The sequence below is a fragment of the Populus nigra genome, chromosome 1 (assembly GCF_951802175.1).
Source record: "Populus nigra chromosome 1, ddPopNigr1.1, whole genome shotgun sequence".
NCBI classification, from domain to species: Eukaryota; Viridiplantae; Streptophyta; class Magnoliopsida; order Malpighiales; family Salicaceae; genus Populus; species Populus nigra.
In genome coordinates, this window is record NC_084852.1 from 12,491,966 (window position 1) to 12,510,441 (window position 18,476).

Below are 18,476 nucleotides of genomic sequence, written 5' to 3' on the forward strand. Positions count from 1 at the left end.
TGAGATGTTATATTGATGTAAGGATTAAACAAGGATAAAACAATTGTCAAGGTTAGAGGATTCACTAATGATATTTCAAATAAGTATAGTATAATTTTTTTTTATTACTCAACTGGAAACCACACATAAAGAAGGTTCTAATCGGATTATAAATTATTAACATTATTATATTAATTATCTTATTTTAGTAATGTCAATACTTGTAAATGTGGTCAGGTATTCATGGTGATAATTTATGTTAACAGCAAATCAAATTCCTTTCATAGCACAAGTGTCGGTTATACTATACAGGAGGCTATGAAAGTGCCAAGTATTTGCTGTACCAAGAGTTGTACAACACAAATCTAGATTAACCATTTAACAACTAAGGTATTAAAAGTGAGTAAGATAACAAATACAAAACATGTTAGTATCAAACGTTAAAGTTCATGTTGAGTTTATATTATAATTATTCTTACACCATTAGTGTACCCTTTTCACCTTGACAAAATTAACTTAGCTAAACATTATGAAAAAGAAAAACATAAATAAACAATATAATAACATAAACATGATATAAGTTAACTAAGTGTAGTAAAGGAAATGAAAAGCATAAACAAGAGATTAATATAACATAAAATAAAACTTGAACATTACAAAATACAAAGAGAGAAAATAAGAAAATGATCTTGATCTGAAAATCAAGATGTCTAAATGTATGGAAAATACCTCATTTTATAAGCTAAAATTCAGAATAATTGATTTGATGACTAATTATTGAGTGGGTGGCCACCTCTTGACTTGGTGACAAACATTATCTTCTTGTCTGAACAAAACATCATTGCTAACGTTAGAATTTGAACATATAGTCTTCATGAAAGTTCTGGGCATTTGTCTTAACTTTCCAACAAAACAAGAATAAGCTCATTTGAACTTCTAGAACTCAAGATATGAGCTGAATACCGAACAGTTTCTGGGTTGCAGGACAGATTCTGACTTCTCTTTTGTTGCTATAATTTGAACTTGAAAACGACCGTTTTGAATCTTAGACTCCTCATGAATGTTTTAGGCCTATGTCTTAGCTTTCCATCCATATAAACCAGATGTAAATCCATGTTCTACAACTCTAGTTATGATCCAATAACCGAATAATGTTTTAGTTTGAATTGAAGCAACATCTCTTCTTTAAGCTTAGCCCTCTCTTTGTCTTCTCAATTTCAATAATTAAACACTTCAATCAATTCTTTAAATTGTGAGATACGTCTGCATTCAAAATGAACATTTACCATAAATTAAAGATATCTTATGTTATCAGACTTGTTATTATAAAACATGCTCAAGTTAGATAATTTAATGATATTTTAAGTGTAATATGATGATATAAACCTTAATGAAAATGCACTTTTGAGTATTAATTACCTTATTATATTATTAATAAAATAAATCAAAGGAAACAACCATTAATGATGTGCCTAAATGAGTACAATTTTACCAAAATGTCTATCATACTTTAAATTTCTAAGAAGTCATCCAATCAATTTATTTTAAATGAGGGTGTCTTGGCTTTTAGGCATGATATTTTGATTCTATTTACTATAATGCTTGCTAGGTTGTAGTTCTTTAATTAATATATAACTCTCCATCTTTTTTATAAATCTCTAATTCTTCAAGAACAATTCCCTGAGAAAGATAAAATTTATTTGTTTTAAGCATTATAAAAACATTATCCTTCAAGAAGATTATGTGAAGATCAATATATAAAGTAAATCTATCCCAACTTGGCCCAACATTGCTATATAAACTATACTAGCTAGTTGTATAAGATGCAACAATACTTTGGCCAAGAATAGATATGTTTCATAACTACACCCTTGCTTTATATTAGCAATAATTGACCGATTGATAATCCTCACAAGGATGATATTAAGGTAATAAAATAAAATATTATATCTTGATCCAAATTGAATTAATTCATTGGCTTCTATGTTGTTTCCTCTCACTAAAAAAAATATACCAGGAAATATTTCTATAAGGTTTGTGGCCACTACATGTCATGGTGCTAGGATCTCATTTTATTCATCCTTGTCTGTATGTTCAATCGGTTTCCATGAATCATACCACTTAGAGTATTTTTCCCATTGATTTGATCTGTAGCAAGGATTGTATGGTTGCCAATGATCTTGCCTCCCTACATATTAGTTTGTTGAAGATTCCTTTATCTCTTTTGACATAAAAAGATATTTTAGGTATTTTAACACAACAATTTCAAATGGACACCTTTCTTTAAGCTTTGTGACCAATATGAGTTACTGCTAGATTTTCAAACTCCTTATCAAAGTCTACGTCATTCATTTAATAATTCTTAAGATGTCATTTAGAGAGCTAATCGGGTAAGTTCTTCTAAATGGCTTATTTTCTACTCATTTTGCTAAGACTTTATAATAAGCAATGTCATTTGTAAGAGTGTAGATTTTTTAGTGTTTAGTTTCTATAAATCTCTTCTTAATTTTCCATTGCATTCCTTCTAGAATGAGTTTAATGCATTTTTGGTCTGTTATATCTATAATGCACTTGGTACTTAGAGTCTTGAAACGGAGAGCATAACTCTCTAAACACATTCTTAGATCCTAGACTATTCTGGTTATCTCATCCAATGTAACTACTGGTTCTGTTTGATAGAAATGCTCGTGAAAATGAGTCTCTATATTTTCCTAATTATTAATAGAGTTGGGTTATAATGTAAAGTACCAACGACATGATGTTTTTGTTATTAATGAAACAAATAATCTTAACTTTATAAAAGGATTTGTTACATTATAGACACCTTGGTCAATGAATATAACAATGTGCTTCATTATATATTAATTGTCTTTCCTATAAAACAATTTTAAATTAGCAATTTTTATATATTTGGAAATTGGATGCAACTTATCAACCTACTCTGGATATGGATGATTATATGGAGACCTAGTTATTTGTCTAATTTCTAGCTCTATTTTCCTCGAATGTTGGCTACTTCAACCATGTCTATCCTTTCCTTTGCTTATGATTATAGTAAAGGCTTGTTGCTCAAGAGGATTAGTGTTTTCCTATTACAAATAACTCATATAATATTAAATGGCCTTATATTAGGTTGTTGTGGTTGGTAATAAGGTTGTTAGGCCATGTAATTGGCTTGCGATTGTCCATATACTTGTGGACAAACTAGTGTATCAAAGGTAACTATGACCAGGCTTGGATATGGTTATTATAGCTCTTGATACATTATAATACCCTATATAAAGTATCATGGATCTAAACACTCATGCTAGAGTACTTGTGACTATAAAACTTACTAGGACTTGACCCCAAGTTCAATGTGTTTTTTATCCTTGCCTAGTTGACCCTCATATTAATATTAAAGAGAATAAACTATTGATAAAAAGGTGCCACTTTAATATTAGCAATGGTTAGCTAGTTGATATTTATCATAGCTAGTTGTGACCATCTAATAATGCTTTCAAGCTCATAGAAAATGTTACATATAAGGTTGTGTTTGAGGTACATATACATCTATATACCTTTCTATGATTAGTGTGATGTTGTCATTGGGAATGATGAGAATGTGAGAGACTAAATTAAGACATTAATATATTGTTCATATGTGGTTTTATATTGTAGAGGCAAGTTAGATGATAAAAAATCATCTTGTGACACATTTAACACTAGTTGCCCTGTATGGACTTGTGATGATGAAGAAATATCATATTCTTCTCAACCATGAAACTAATCCCTATATGTTACATGTGTCGATTGTTTATAAGGTTTTGCAATGATAAGCTTACCTATATTTTCTTATGGAATATAACTATTGATTAATTGAACAAATATTTGATCCTATCTCATTAAATGTGCCAATATGTTAATTAATTAGATATTTATAGATCAATTAAACTACTTGTTCTTCATTTATATCTTCTAATAAGGAGAAGCTTTAATATGAAACTGAATCATAATCAGAGATAGGTAGTAGCCATGCAAAGTCAAACGAAATGTGGGCGTTCCAAGATTTCAGAACTTGGAAAAAGATATATCTATCTTAAGTAACACCACGCCATAAGAAGAAGGGGATATATAAAAAAGAAAGGAATTGAAAACAAGATGCTAAGGAAATAAAGCAACTAAATGAAAGTTGGAAGTACTGAAAGAAAGATAGCTTGAATAAATTGAAGATATATAATTGCATATATGTGTCTGACCATCTCTTCAAGTAATTGAATGACATATTTATAATGATACAGTGTTAGAGTTTTGCGTATGCATTTAATTTTAATACTATATAGATTGTTTCTACTAGATAAGTTGTTTATAAATTGAATTCTAATACAATCCTAACTAATCTTTAACACTAATTAGTAATCTTTAACACTAATTAGCTTTAATAAGAATGAATCTACCGATTGACTACTAGCAGACTAGGTGATCATCACCTGGATTTCCTGAAGCCTAAACAATTTTATTGTTAATGACTGATTTTAGTCAACCTTCTCCTTGTTGGTGTGAGCAATCATTGTTTTTATAAACAGATATATGGATGTATATTTAATACAAAAAAACTCACATCGAGGATTTATTAAATCAAACACCTATTAGGCTAATAATTAATGTTTTATCAAACAACCGTGTTTTTAGAGAATGTCAGCAAATCTCGACTCTTCTTGAAAGATAACTTGCCAAAACGAAAAAAAAGTACATAAAATACCATCGAGGAAAGTTTTAGAACGTTCCAGGTTCCTTCGGCACTAGTCCTCCACTTGTTTGATAAATGGCAAAATTATGGTTTCGATCAACAATTAAAGTACATAAAATATTGCACACATTTAGTGAAGTTCAAATAATTGTTATTTCAGTTTTTTATGTATACACTATTTAGTTATAAAACCAGATGATTGCCATGCACTACATTCTCAGATCAAAATTTTCTTAAACTTTAAATAAAAATAAATATAAAAGTGTTGTTAACATTATATTTAGCTAAAAAAATATAAATTTTGAATTCAAACTTCCTTGTATAAAGTTAATAAAATAAATTAAAAATTATATGAGCAAATTAATTTTAAAAAAGTTATTAACACAAACTAAAACTAAGCCGTGAAGTTATAAATATATATTGAATAAGATATTCGATCTTATGCTATAGTGGACTCTTTAATTTTTTTTATTTAATCATTCAAAAATATTATTTTATAAGAAAAGTAATAATTAAAATTTCATTGAAACAAACTAATTTGCTATAACGTTTTTGTTATATATCATTCATCTAATAAAAAATAAAAACAATAGAACACATACCAAAAAAAAATGTAAATGACTTAAAATAAGGATGAAAAAAAAGCCTTTCTAATTAAAACTCCATCTTATTAACGCGCTAATTTTGTTTTAATGTTTTTTACCATAATAAAGTAATAATTAAAATTTCATTGAAACAAACTAATTTGCTATCAGAGTTCTTCCTTTCCTTTATAATATTTTAAATTTCTACAAAAGAACATAACGTTTTTGTTATATATCATTCATCTAATAAAAAATAAAAACAATAGAACACATACCACAAAAAATTTAAATGATTTAAAATATGAATGAAAAAAAAAGCCTTTCTAATTAAAACTCCATCTCATTAACGCGCTAATTTTGTTTTAATGTTTTTTACCATAATTATTTTTATAGATAATATCTTAGCCTAATTCAAAAACCAAGTTTTAATTAAAAAAATAACATTATAATAATTTTACCTCTAGTGTATTGAAAACATAAGAATAACACAACGCTTAAGTATTATCATGGACAACTTTTTGGTAATATCATTAAATTATATTGTTTTTATTTTTTCAAATATAGCCCTTGTTTTTTTTTAATTTTTATTTATTTTATTTGAGATAATTTTTTAAATTGGATTTTTTTTATAATTTCATCCTCCTTAAGTTTTTTTTTTTCATTTTAAATTTGATCTTCTTTCTTTTGATTGCTATTTTTTTACTCTGAAAATTTTTTTAGATTGATTTTTTTCTCGATTTCATACTTTAACATTATATTAGCTGGAAATTGAGTTTTTTAATTGAGCCCGAGTTTAGAATTTAATGAATTACGAGTTTTGTACATTAACCTAGATTTAGAAGGTTTGCCCACATTTGCTTTTTTTTTTCTTTTTAAACTTTTTTTTTCCAGTTTTGTCCTTCAATATCTATTCAATTGGAGATTAAGCTTTGTTATTTTTATTTTTATTTTTATTTTTTTGCTTTCTATAGAATTTTTCACTATGTTTGAAAATAATCTGGGTTATCTTGGTTCTTCTTATTTGTCATTCTTTGTTGAATTTACTTTGGTGAATTTTTTAAACTGATATTTAATTTTCAAACTTCATCCTTTAACATTAGATTGATTGAGAATTATATTTTCAATTTTATCCTTTAAGGTTGAAGTTTTTTTGATATTGGGCTTCATGAATTTCTTCAATTTGCTTTTTATTTCTTACGTTTCATCCTTCAACATTAAGTTGTTTTGGAATTGAGTTTCATAATATTTTTGGTATACCTTCTATTGGGTTATCTCATTCGCATGATCCAGGTAGCAGTGTTTGGTTCGCTTGCTCAATTTGCTAGTTTTTCTTTGTCTTTTTTAGATGAACATTTTTTTTTCAATTTCATCCATCTAAATTTAATTTGTTTGGAATTGGACTTAGATTTTTTTTTTTGCTTTTTCGTTGGCTTATCCTGGTCGCATAACTTATCTTGCATATTTGACATGCTTATTTAAGTTGGCTTAAGTCATTTTTTTTCCTTTTTCCTTTTTTCTACATTTGATTGGCTTGAATTTTATCTTCATCATCTTTTTTGTTTCAATGATTGTTCTTTTTTGCAACTTCCCATGATTCTTTTTATTTAAATTGGTTCATTAACCATTGTTGTCTATTTTTTTATTATCTGATTAGATTATACCTATTATTTTTACTTAGTCAAATCTATGTTTCGAGTTATATATATATATATATATATATATATATATATATATATATATATATATATTACTTCTTTAAAACATGTCTCTGTGTCACTTGAACATATTTTTTAACCTATACAAAAAGAAATGTTACAGCCCGCAATATAGTGCAGGCCATAAATCTAGTTATAAACTAAAATAGAGGGAAACAATTCATAAAAAGAATGAAAGTAAAAGAACATGTGGTTATTTTGTCTTAAAACTATTATGATGTTAAATCTAGTTCATAAAAAGACATTTATTAGAGTTGCCATATTGTCTCATAATGAAATGGCATTTCTCTTTAATCCCACATGTAAAAGTATTTTAAACTTTCTCTCAAATAGAATTTTTAGATATATAATATATAACACTTAGTCACGGACCATTAGTCTGATCGATTAAAATGCTAATTGTCACACAATGGTGCAAAGAACCGATGCGCACAAAGACATAATTTTTTTATGGTTTACATGAGGGAAGTAGTTAAATACATGTTGCACTATTGTTTCAACAAAAAAGTTGTCTTGTTTAAGCTAGTGATTGTTGGTAAAAAGAAAACTATTTTGAAAGATCTCTCATAGGTTTTGTAAATGTCATTTTGTTAGTTTAGATTAGTGAAGATCTTTTTACGATTTGTAAAAAGAAAATTTGTTTCAGATAAAAGTTTATTAAGATCTTCTCTGTAATTATCTGATTAATTTAGTTAATATAAGAGATAAGTTTAGATAAGGAAGTTTGAAGATTATCATTATTCTTATCACATAAAACACGTATATAAGGAAGGTTAAGTCTGAAGAAAAGTGTGCTTTAGAGGAGAGCTTCAGAACATAAAAGCATCAATAATATTGAAACAAATGAGCCAACTAGCTAAAAAGTTTACACAGAGTTACGCAGCACATACTTTTGACACACAAGGAGTATGTAAGAAATTCTTGAGGCGAATTGGTCCCTAAAGAGTTGGAGAGCCTGCAGACTCCTAAGAATAATTCCTATGTGAACTGTTAGCAACTGGATGTTCCAGTTAGGATGACAACAGTTTGAATATCATCAGGTGTAGTGGCAAGCTACTACAATAGGAGACATAATGTGGTCCTCTATCTCAAGTAAGATAGTATAAACACAAAGGGTTTGTGGTCAGAGATACTAATTAGTACTTAAAAGTACATTTTTATCAAGGTTTTATATTATCTTTTGTACTTGAAGTTCAAATAAACTCATTCTTTTTGGGTTAGAAAGCTTAAACAAATATCTATAATTTTCATAAAGATTATTTGTTTAAATTATGATGTTATCAATGACATCTGTCAAGCCACCAAATCAATAGTTAGCCACAATATTAATGGTTTTATATTTTAGCCTATCAAAGGAGGCATTTGCCATATATTTAGACGTCTTGAATTTCAAATCAAGATCCATGCTTTTGCTTTCTTTATTTGTATTTTTATAATACTCAAGCTTTATTTCATGTTTTATTATGCTTATCATTTTCTTTACTATATTTAGTTAATTTATATCATAATTATATTCTTATCTTGTTTATTTATGTTTTTGTTCTTAATAATGTTTAGTTCAGTTTATTTTTGTCAAAGTAAAAAAATTACACTAATAGTGTAAGAATAAGTATAGTACAAATATTATAGGGACTTTAATATTTAAATTCAAAAAAAGTTTGTTATTAACATGTCTTACAATTGTTATGTTAATCAATCTTAATATTCTTATTGTTAAATTATGAGTCTTGATTCATGGTGTACAATTGTTAGCACTACAAATACTTGATTCTTTCGTAGCCTACTGCAGGGAGAATCGATGTGTTTATTTGTGAAAAGATCTTAATTTGTTGTTGATATAGATTAACACCATGAATACTTGATAACATTTACAAGTGCACTAGACGTTACTCAAATAAAATAATTAAACATAATTAATATAATCATATTAATAACTTAAATGAGTCATTAATGATAAATTATCCGATTATGGCCTTCTTTATATGTGACTTCCAGTTTAGTATAGAAGGAGTTTGGAATATATTTATTTGAAATATCATTAGGATCCTCTAACCATAAAAATTATTTTATATTTATTAAATATTTATATTAATATCATATTTTTTAGATATCTTTAACTCTATTTTTTTTATTATATAAATCAACCCTGATCTTGTTGATTTATTTATTATTTTGACATTTTTATACTAGAAAATAAATACCAATTATTTGATAGTATCATCAACCTCGATAAGAAAGAGCCCCTGAACAATTCTTTGGACACAATGTTGAACAACATATGCAAGAGTCTGAAAATAGTAAAGAGGATGGGAGACCGAAAGGTGCAAAAACAATTGAAATTTGGCACTATTAAAAGGGATAAAGTGTCAAAAAAAAGAAAAGAATATTGAAGACAAACAAAGATACGTTTGAGAGGAGTAAGAGGTCATAATTAGGAAAAGGCAAGAAAATATAGGCAAGCAGCAGCAGCAGCAGCAGCAGCAGCAATAATAATAATAATAATAATAATAATAATAATAAAAAGACAGAAAATAAGTAGAACAATGGGGCAATAAAAGATGAGAAATTTATCGGTTGAGCAATTAAAGATGAGACAAGAAATTCTCACAATCAATCAATTTGAAAGTCCAAACAATGAGACAAGAAATTGGATGAAAGCATACCTATTGTATGAGTACGCATAAATGCAAAGCAGAACCATAACTTTTGCACAATTCACAGCGAATCAGCTTGAATAGATGTTCCAAACAAATAAAAAAGAAACTGAAAAAGATTATCATTTGACAATTAATTAAATTGATGGGCTTCCAAAACAATCGGTGGGGAGGGAGAACGTACAAAATACCTTTCGAAGACTAATCAAAAAGCACCGTGTATATATATATATATAAGCATTTTTTATTTTTAATGTTAATTTATACTTTATTAATGAATCTAGATTAAAGATAAAAAATTTAGTAATAAAAATATTTTGTAAAACAAATTATAAAGTGGTTATAATAATAAGAATTTTTATTGAGTCAAATCACTGTTTCTAAAATGATCATAGTTAATACTCTATTACGACTATATATTAGTTAGAGCTGTTGACACTGATACATATTATGTTATTTTCTTTATGAAATGAAGCAGTTGTTCCTATAAATTAAGGTATTAATCATATTTGAAATTAATATGTAGGTGTTTGTTAAATGATAAATATACTGAACTAACCCGTATGAGGATTTTATATGGAGTGATTATCTATATCTATGAAAATACTCAAATGGTGGTTGTGTAATGGATTATTAGACTTGAGATCACTAATTATCTTATATAGAAAATGCTATGTTTTAATACTAACTATAAATAATCATAATAAAAAATAATAAATCATCAAATATTAGGTTTATCATAAATTATATGAAAGTATTTTAGTGATCAAGAGATGATACATCACCCTAAGTGAATTAGAGAAAATATTTCACATGTTTGTAAATAATATTGATTGTGAAATCCTTGCATAAAAAAATAATATTTGAAAATAATTTCAGTTTTATTTGAAAAATTAATGACTGTGGTGTTGTGAACAAATATAAATTGACAAAACAAACACGCTTTATGCTCAAATATCTAAATAAAAATATTATGAATGAAGTGATAATAGTTACATTAAGAAATTTATCATTGAAAATTTAAATCAAACAACATATGATTTTTTTAATATTTAAACGACCATGACACGTTACTAGATGTTGGACTTAATAAAAAAAATTTGAATTAATAAAAATTCAAATTATTTAATTTTTTTAATTTTTTTATTTATGTCTATTATTTATATTTAGACTAATATATTAGAAACCTAATATGTTACACACATTAACAATTATTGGTAAGAAGTTAAATTAAAATGATTAATCAAATGAAACTTGATTGTTAACATGTTTTATAAATTGAGGATTGCAATATAATTAAAGCAAGGGATTATAATTATGGACTAAAAGAGTTTATGAGATTACTAATCTAGTTATTCGTGTGGATTAGTATTAGATGTTAGATAATTACATAACTTATAGTATGCAATAACATAACCTTGAAGAGTTAATTAAGTATTAAAACAAATAATTAATCTTCAAGTAATTTTTACACAAACTTTAAAAAATAATTAAAAAAATAATGTTAAGATAAAAAAATAAATAAAATGTTGTAATTAAAGGGAGAAGTTAAAAAAGAATAATAACTTTAACAAAAGCACTAAGAAAAAAAATTACATATCAAAACGATGAGGATCAAATTGAAAAACATAATATCATCGATTTGAATTAAAGAATAAAGTTGAAAACCACTAAAACTTTTACAAGAGTGCAAAGAAAAACAAAATTAGAAATCCAAAGAATGAGGATCATATGGAAGAATATAACATTTGGTAAGACTGAACGATGAAATTGAAAACAAATAAAACTTTTATAAAAGGATCAAGATAAAAAAAAAATTAAAAAAAGAATAATGTCTAAAGTTAAAATATGAACAACTAAGAGGGCCAATCAGTAATTTTTAGGAGATAAGAGAGAAGGAAAAAAAAAACTCATTGGCTCAAAACTTCACCCTTAATGAAGACAAACATCACACCAACAGGAGAAAGACACAATGATGCTTCCAACAACATGGCAGAATGGAGTTTTTGAATGCCGAGAGGCGTTGCACGTACTGCTTGAAGGACGTTGGTGCCTCCTACACACTCTCAAGTGTTGTACACACATGCTTACTTTTTTTTGTTTTTTTTATTTAACCAAATACAAAATTTCCCATGAGCTGACTTTGTAATTATATATATAAAAAAACATTATGAAAAGATGAAAATGTCCCTTGACCTGACGCTTAATTTTTTTATTATTTTAAGGGTATTTTTATATTTTCATTGTGCATTTTAATTGTTTATAATTTTTATATTTGTGCAAATACCAAAGTGCCCTTTCGCTTAAATTATAATAGCTATAAAACCATTGTGAAAATACAAAAATATCCCTTGATGAAAATTTTAATTTTCTTTCTTCCAAAGACATTTTAAGTTATTTCATTGTACAATTAAGATGAAAAAAATACTTATTTTTTTTTTGTTTTACATGGTAATGATAAATGGACCAATTTTCTTATAATTCTTATTCATCTCAAGTTCGTTATATTCATATATATTGCCTTTATCTTTGATATTTTCTCTCTATGGTTTGGTGATAAGTTTTATATTTTTCGATAAGGTTTATTTATCCTTTCAAAACCTATTCAACCACTCCTCTTGGGCTAGCTCTTGGTCTTTTATTTGGTAGAAGATTTTTATTTTTATTTTTTTGGTGAAATATTTGGTATAGGATCTTTGAACTGTTAAATAGGACTTACTATTTTGGAGAAACGATAATGACCAACAAATCCAAAGCACTTTGGTTTGATGGCTCTAACTACCTTTATTGGAGTTATAGAGAGATTTGTTTTCCCGCAAGATCTTTGGGACATGAGATATAGTTAAGAATGGATTTAGTATTCCTATTGTAACACCGAAATTAAATGAAATAATTAAAAATGTAGTAAAGGGTTATTTAATCCCAAAACAAACATTGATCTCAGGAATATGAGTAAAGACTTATTTCTATCTAAAATTAAAAGAAAAATTAGTTTTATTTTGTATTTTTCTCTTAAATCTATCTTTTTAAAAGCTATAAAATATTCTAATATTTTTTATTTATTTATTTTATGATCTTCTTATCCTATTTAGTAAATAATTTGATATCAATGTCTAAAAATAAGATTATTGTTTTAGATTATTCTTTAAAAATAAGAGACCCGTTAATCTATTTATTAAAATCCAAGTTTTAAAGGCTTTGCATTTTATTTCTTAACCTAAACTTCATGTGCTCATATGTTTTGAAACCTAAAAGTAGGCATTTTAGTTCTTCTCTTACAATCTAAACATAGGATATATATCAAATGAAGCTAGATGATAATAAGTTAATTTTCCATATCCATGACTGCGTATGTACATTTCTACATTGAAGTAACAAACTGACTTAGAAATTGAATAACTAAACCATTGTGCAAACTTCTTTCCATGCAAATAAAACATGAGCTGAGTAAGGTAGGTGCATTTTTGTTTCATGCTTTGCAGACTTAAGACTGCATATATCTCACTTCTAAAAAATTAGTAATAGATATTTCAGTTGCTATATCAACAACAAACTTAGCAATGGAAAATCCGTTGATGAAGGCAATATAAAATTTGCAACCGATTATCTATTGATAATTGAAAAAATAATTATTTAAATCTTAGCCTAAAACTAAAATTATATAAATTATTGATTAGCTTTGACATTATAAGATGTCAACCGTTGATTAACTTAAAAGAAAAATTCTAAACTAGCACTCTCTCCCCCTCAAAAAAACGTAAACACAACAAAGAAAAAAAATAGACCACTAGAAAATTAACTTGTAGCCTCTTCATCTCCTTCATTCTTAACATCCATAACTCTAGAAAAATAATTAACTTGCACTCTCTCTCATCGATCTGATTTTCATTTGTCTATAACTTTTCTTTTCATCTTCTTCTTATTCATCTCTAGCATCCCTAACTTTTATCTTCATCTTCTTCTCCTTCATCTTAACAAATTCAATCTTCCTTTGTAAATCACCAAAAACACAGACCCATGGCAACATCCCATTAGACCTATCATTATCACCATCGAACATCATGATTTATCCCCTCTCTTTGTTTATGGGTTGGGTTTTGCACTCTTCTCTTCAATAATTCAAGTAATTTTAGGATTTATTGTTTTCTCTATTGCAATTTAGCTTACACTACAAGGTTTTTACCTAACTTTCTTAATCTCATGTATTCTTCTCTCGTGTAGATTCCATCTCGCTCGCCTAAAACTCAAGAACACAGGTAACAAAAAAATTTTATTGATACTTTGAATAATGATTTTAGGCTGTTCATTCGATAAAATTAAGGGTTTATGAAATGTTTTTACGATGATCTATAACTTCATTATGCATGTTTAATTGAAAAATTAATAAAACCCCCAATTTAATTTGTAGGGTTATTGTTCACAATTTGTATGATAATATCTTTTCTAGGCTTAGGAATATCATTTTTCTTTCCTTATTCAATGCAAGTTTGTATAAAAATATTAACTGAATGATTCTCTTTCATTAAATATGATATTAAATATGATATGAAGCCTGGGAAGCCAATATAAGTGTTCCTGAAAATAACCATGACATTATAGGTGCATGATCTTATAATATATCAATTAACTATAAATTTATGTTCATAAAATAGTTAATTATTGTTAAATATTAATTGATGTGAAGGTGACTGTATATCATAAGGATATGGTATCTAGCATATTGTTATCAAATTGCCCCGTGAAGTTGGACAAATAATTAAGAGTTTGTTTAAATTATTTTACATTAGGTAGATGTCTTAAATTCAATTTCTATATTTGGATAATGTTATGACCTTTGACTAGAGATTTATATGGTACATATTTTATTTTAAAGGATTGTTTAAGTACTAGTAGTTAAGGAAGTATGCTTATTTTTATGACTTTCCGAGTTAGATTTTGAAGCCAACATTTAAAAGAATTTATTAAATTTCTTTAAGTATACCGAGCTAATTTTAGGGGCACGTTTTTAAAATTGACTTTAAAGGAATTTAGTTTTGATCAACAAGTAAGTTGATTCAAGTTCTACATGCTTAGAAGTATTATGTATTGTTGATGAAAAAAATTTATTTATACATGATACATAGTTGGGGTTAATTTAAGTGTGTAAGAAATACCTAAAAAATATATCTTAGTAATTAATGAAGTTGTTTTGATAATTTATTACATAACATTTTACTTTTAGATTAAGAAAAATTTTAAATTAAATAACATTCTAAAATGTTTGTTTCTAAAATGCTTATTGGTGTTATCATGTAGATTAATTTGGATGATCGATCGTGGATGTATCATCGTTTTCATCCTGAATACATTGCAGGTGTTAGAAGATTTATCAAATTTGCATTTTCAATTGATAAAAATGTATCTGGGGGAAAAATTAGATGTCCTTGTGTGAGATGCAAAAATCAAAAGTTTTTAAAGGAAGATGATGTTTGTAAGCACCTATTGACAAAAAGTTTTTTACCTTGTTATGAAAATTGAACTGTATATGGGGAGCCTTATGTCGCAGAACCAATATTGATTGGACTTTCATCGATTAAGATTAGTCATGTTGTGAATGATGTTTGTCTAGAAAATCCGTATAGGATTTTGGTTATGGATGCAATGGAGGTTGGTGATGCATACTTTAATGATAATGTTTGTAGTCCTATGGTAGCAAAAGAACTTCCAAATTCGGAGGCAACTAATTTTTATAAACTTTTGAAAGTTGCGTAGGAGCCTTTGTGGGATGGGTGTACCAAGCAATCCAAATTATCTGCTTGTGTACAATTGCTTAATATAAAATCCACTTTAAATTTGAATCAAGCTACCTTCAACAAATTTACTGATTTTATAAAAGTTGCATGCTTAATTATGAAAATTTGGTATCAAATTTTTAAGATGCCAAGAAATTTATGTGGCCATTTGAACTTAGTTATGAGAAATATGATGTGTATCCTAATTATTGTATGTTGTACTATGAGACAGATACAATGAAAACAAATTGTGACTTTTGTGGAAGTTCAAGATACAAACCTAGAAATCCGACTAGTAAAGGTTCCAATAAAGCAGAGAAGCAACTCCGATACTTTCCCTTAATACCAAGGCTTCAGAGACTATTCATGTCTCCATATCATGCCCAAGATATGACATGACATCATTTTCATAAAATATGATGTGTGTCCTAATTATTGTAAGTTGTACTATGAGGCAGATGTAATGAAAACAAATTGTGATTTTTATGGAAGTTCACCATACAAACCTAGAAATCCGATTAGTAAAGGTTCCAATAAGGTGGAGAAGCAACTCCGATACTTTCCCTTGACACCAAGGCTTCAAAGACTATTCATGTCTCCATATCATGCCAAAGATATGACTTGACATCATTTTCATAAGTCTCTGAAAGAGTTTAATCATGTCCATTTAAGCTTTGCGTTAGATTCGAGAAATATTCAATTAGGGTTATGCACTGATGGATTTTGTCCATTTGACATGCCTTCAAATGCATACTCTTATTGGCTAGTAATTGTGATTATGTATAATTTGCCTCCGTAGAAGTGCATGACTAGACCATTCATGTTTTTGGCAAAGATGATTCCTGGGCCAAAGAATCTAGGGAAAAAGCTTGATGTTTTCCTAAGACCTTTGATTGATGAGTTAAATAATCTATGGTTTAGTGGTGTTGAAACCTATGATGTATATAGAAAGGAAAATTTTCAATTAAGAGCAGTTTTGATGTGGACCATTAGTGACTTTCCAGCATATGGCATGTTATTGGGTTGGAGTATTGATGGCAATTTGTCTTGTCCTTATTATATGGAGCATGACAAGGTCTTTAGATTAAAAAATGGAGGAAAAACTATATTTTTTTTATTGTCATCGACGATTTCTACCCATGAATCACTCATATAGATGTCAATCAGATAAGTTTTTGAAATGAGGAAAGGCTCCCTCATTTACCTCGTGCATCTGGTTTGGAAATGTTAAATGAAGTGTCTAAGTTTATTGAGGGACATAAAGGAAGTTCCTCACATAATGATAAAATTCCTGGCTTTGGTGTTAAACACAATTGGGTGAAGAAGAGCATTTTATGGGAGCTTCCAAGTTGACATATAAATTTGATTCATCATAATCTTCATGTCATGCACATTAAGAAAAATTTCTTTGATAACATTTTTGATAAAGTAATGGATTGTTATAATAGAAGCAATGATAATTTAAAGGCTAGGTTGGATATTCAGTTGTATTGTAATAAGCTAAATTTACATTTACAACAAGATACGAGTGATTGAGTTTACAAACCTAAAGGCACTTATTATCTACACAAGAAACAACATCAACAACAAGTTTTGTCATGGATGAAGGAATTGTCATTTCCTAATAGTTATGCTTCAAACATTTCACAATATGTGAAAGAGGCATAATGTAAAGTTTCGGGGATAAAGAGTCATGAATGTCATGTCTTCATTCAAAGACTTCTTCCAACTACTTTCCAACCTTACTTACCTAGGCCACTGTGGAAGGCATGAATTGAACCATCCATATTTTTTTGAGATATTTGTACTATAAATTTAAATGTCCAACATATGGAGTTAATGCATATGAATATAACTGAAATAATTTGCAAACTTGAAAGGATTTTTCCTCCATCCTTCTTTGACTCCATGGAACACTTGACGATACATATACCTTATAAGGCAAAAGTTGGTGGACCTGTTCAATATCGATGGATATATCCATTTGAACGGTATGTTTTCATACTATGTCAATTTTATTCCCTTTTTATTTTTTAAAAATAAACTAACTGACAAAAATGATATAGGTATATGTTTTATTTAAAGAAGAAAGCAACCAATAAAGCTATAGTTGAGGGTTCTATATGTGAAGCATACTTGATTGATGAAATTATCAATTTTGCATCTCCTTATTTTGGTGATGACGTGCAAACAATTTGGAATCGAGTTCCATGAAATGATGATGGTTGCCTTAAAAGTTTAGATGGACACTTTTTTATTTTTTCCTATCCAGGGAGAAAATTATCCAAAAGATTTTATAGAATACAATTGTCACATGCTGAAATGCAAATTGTGCATAACTATGTGATATTCAATTGTTAAGAATTAAAGTCTTATTTAGAGTAGGTATGAAATATTATTTTGTATTTAATTTATAATAATTTATTATTAACTTTAATATTTTAAAATTTTAAGCAATGTCGTCAAGAGTTAAAGTCACAACAATCACATGCAAGTGATGTTGAAATTGAAAAATTATGTAAAGAGATCTTTCCAAATTGGTTAAAAAATAATGTAAGTATTTTCATAAAATTAATTTATATTTTAGCTCAATTAGTAACTTTTAAAAAATTACTATTTTTTTAAAACAATATTTCTTATAGAGTTAATTATTATGCTAGATGGAATACCAATCTAACGGAATTGGAAATCAACTCTTTGGACTTGCTATGGGCCCTTCAACTTTAGTGAAATGTTATAATGGGTATTATATGAATGGTTTTAAATTTTATACTCAAAGTTATGGTCGATTTAAAAAGATGATGAATAGTAGAGTTTGTGTGAAAGGAAGTTGTTATGATGATAATGAACGTGATTATTATAAAATGCTTAAAGAAGTTGTTCAGGTAAAATATTTGGGGAATAAGTACAAGTTATTTATGTTTAAATGAATTGGTATGATACAAAACGAGCGATTAGAGTGCATCGTTCAAATGGTTTGGTTGAAATCAAGCATATATCTCGACTACATGGAAATGAAGATTTTGTGTTAGCACAACAATGTC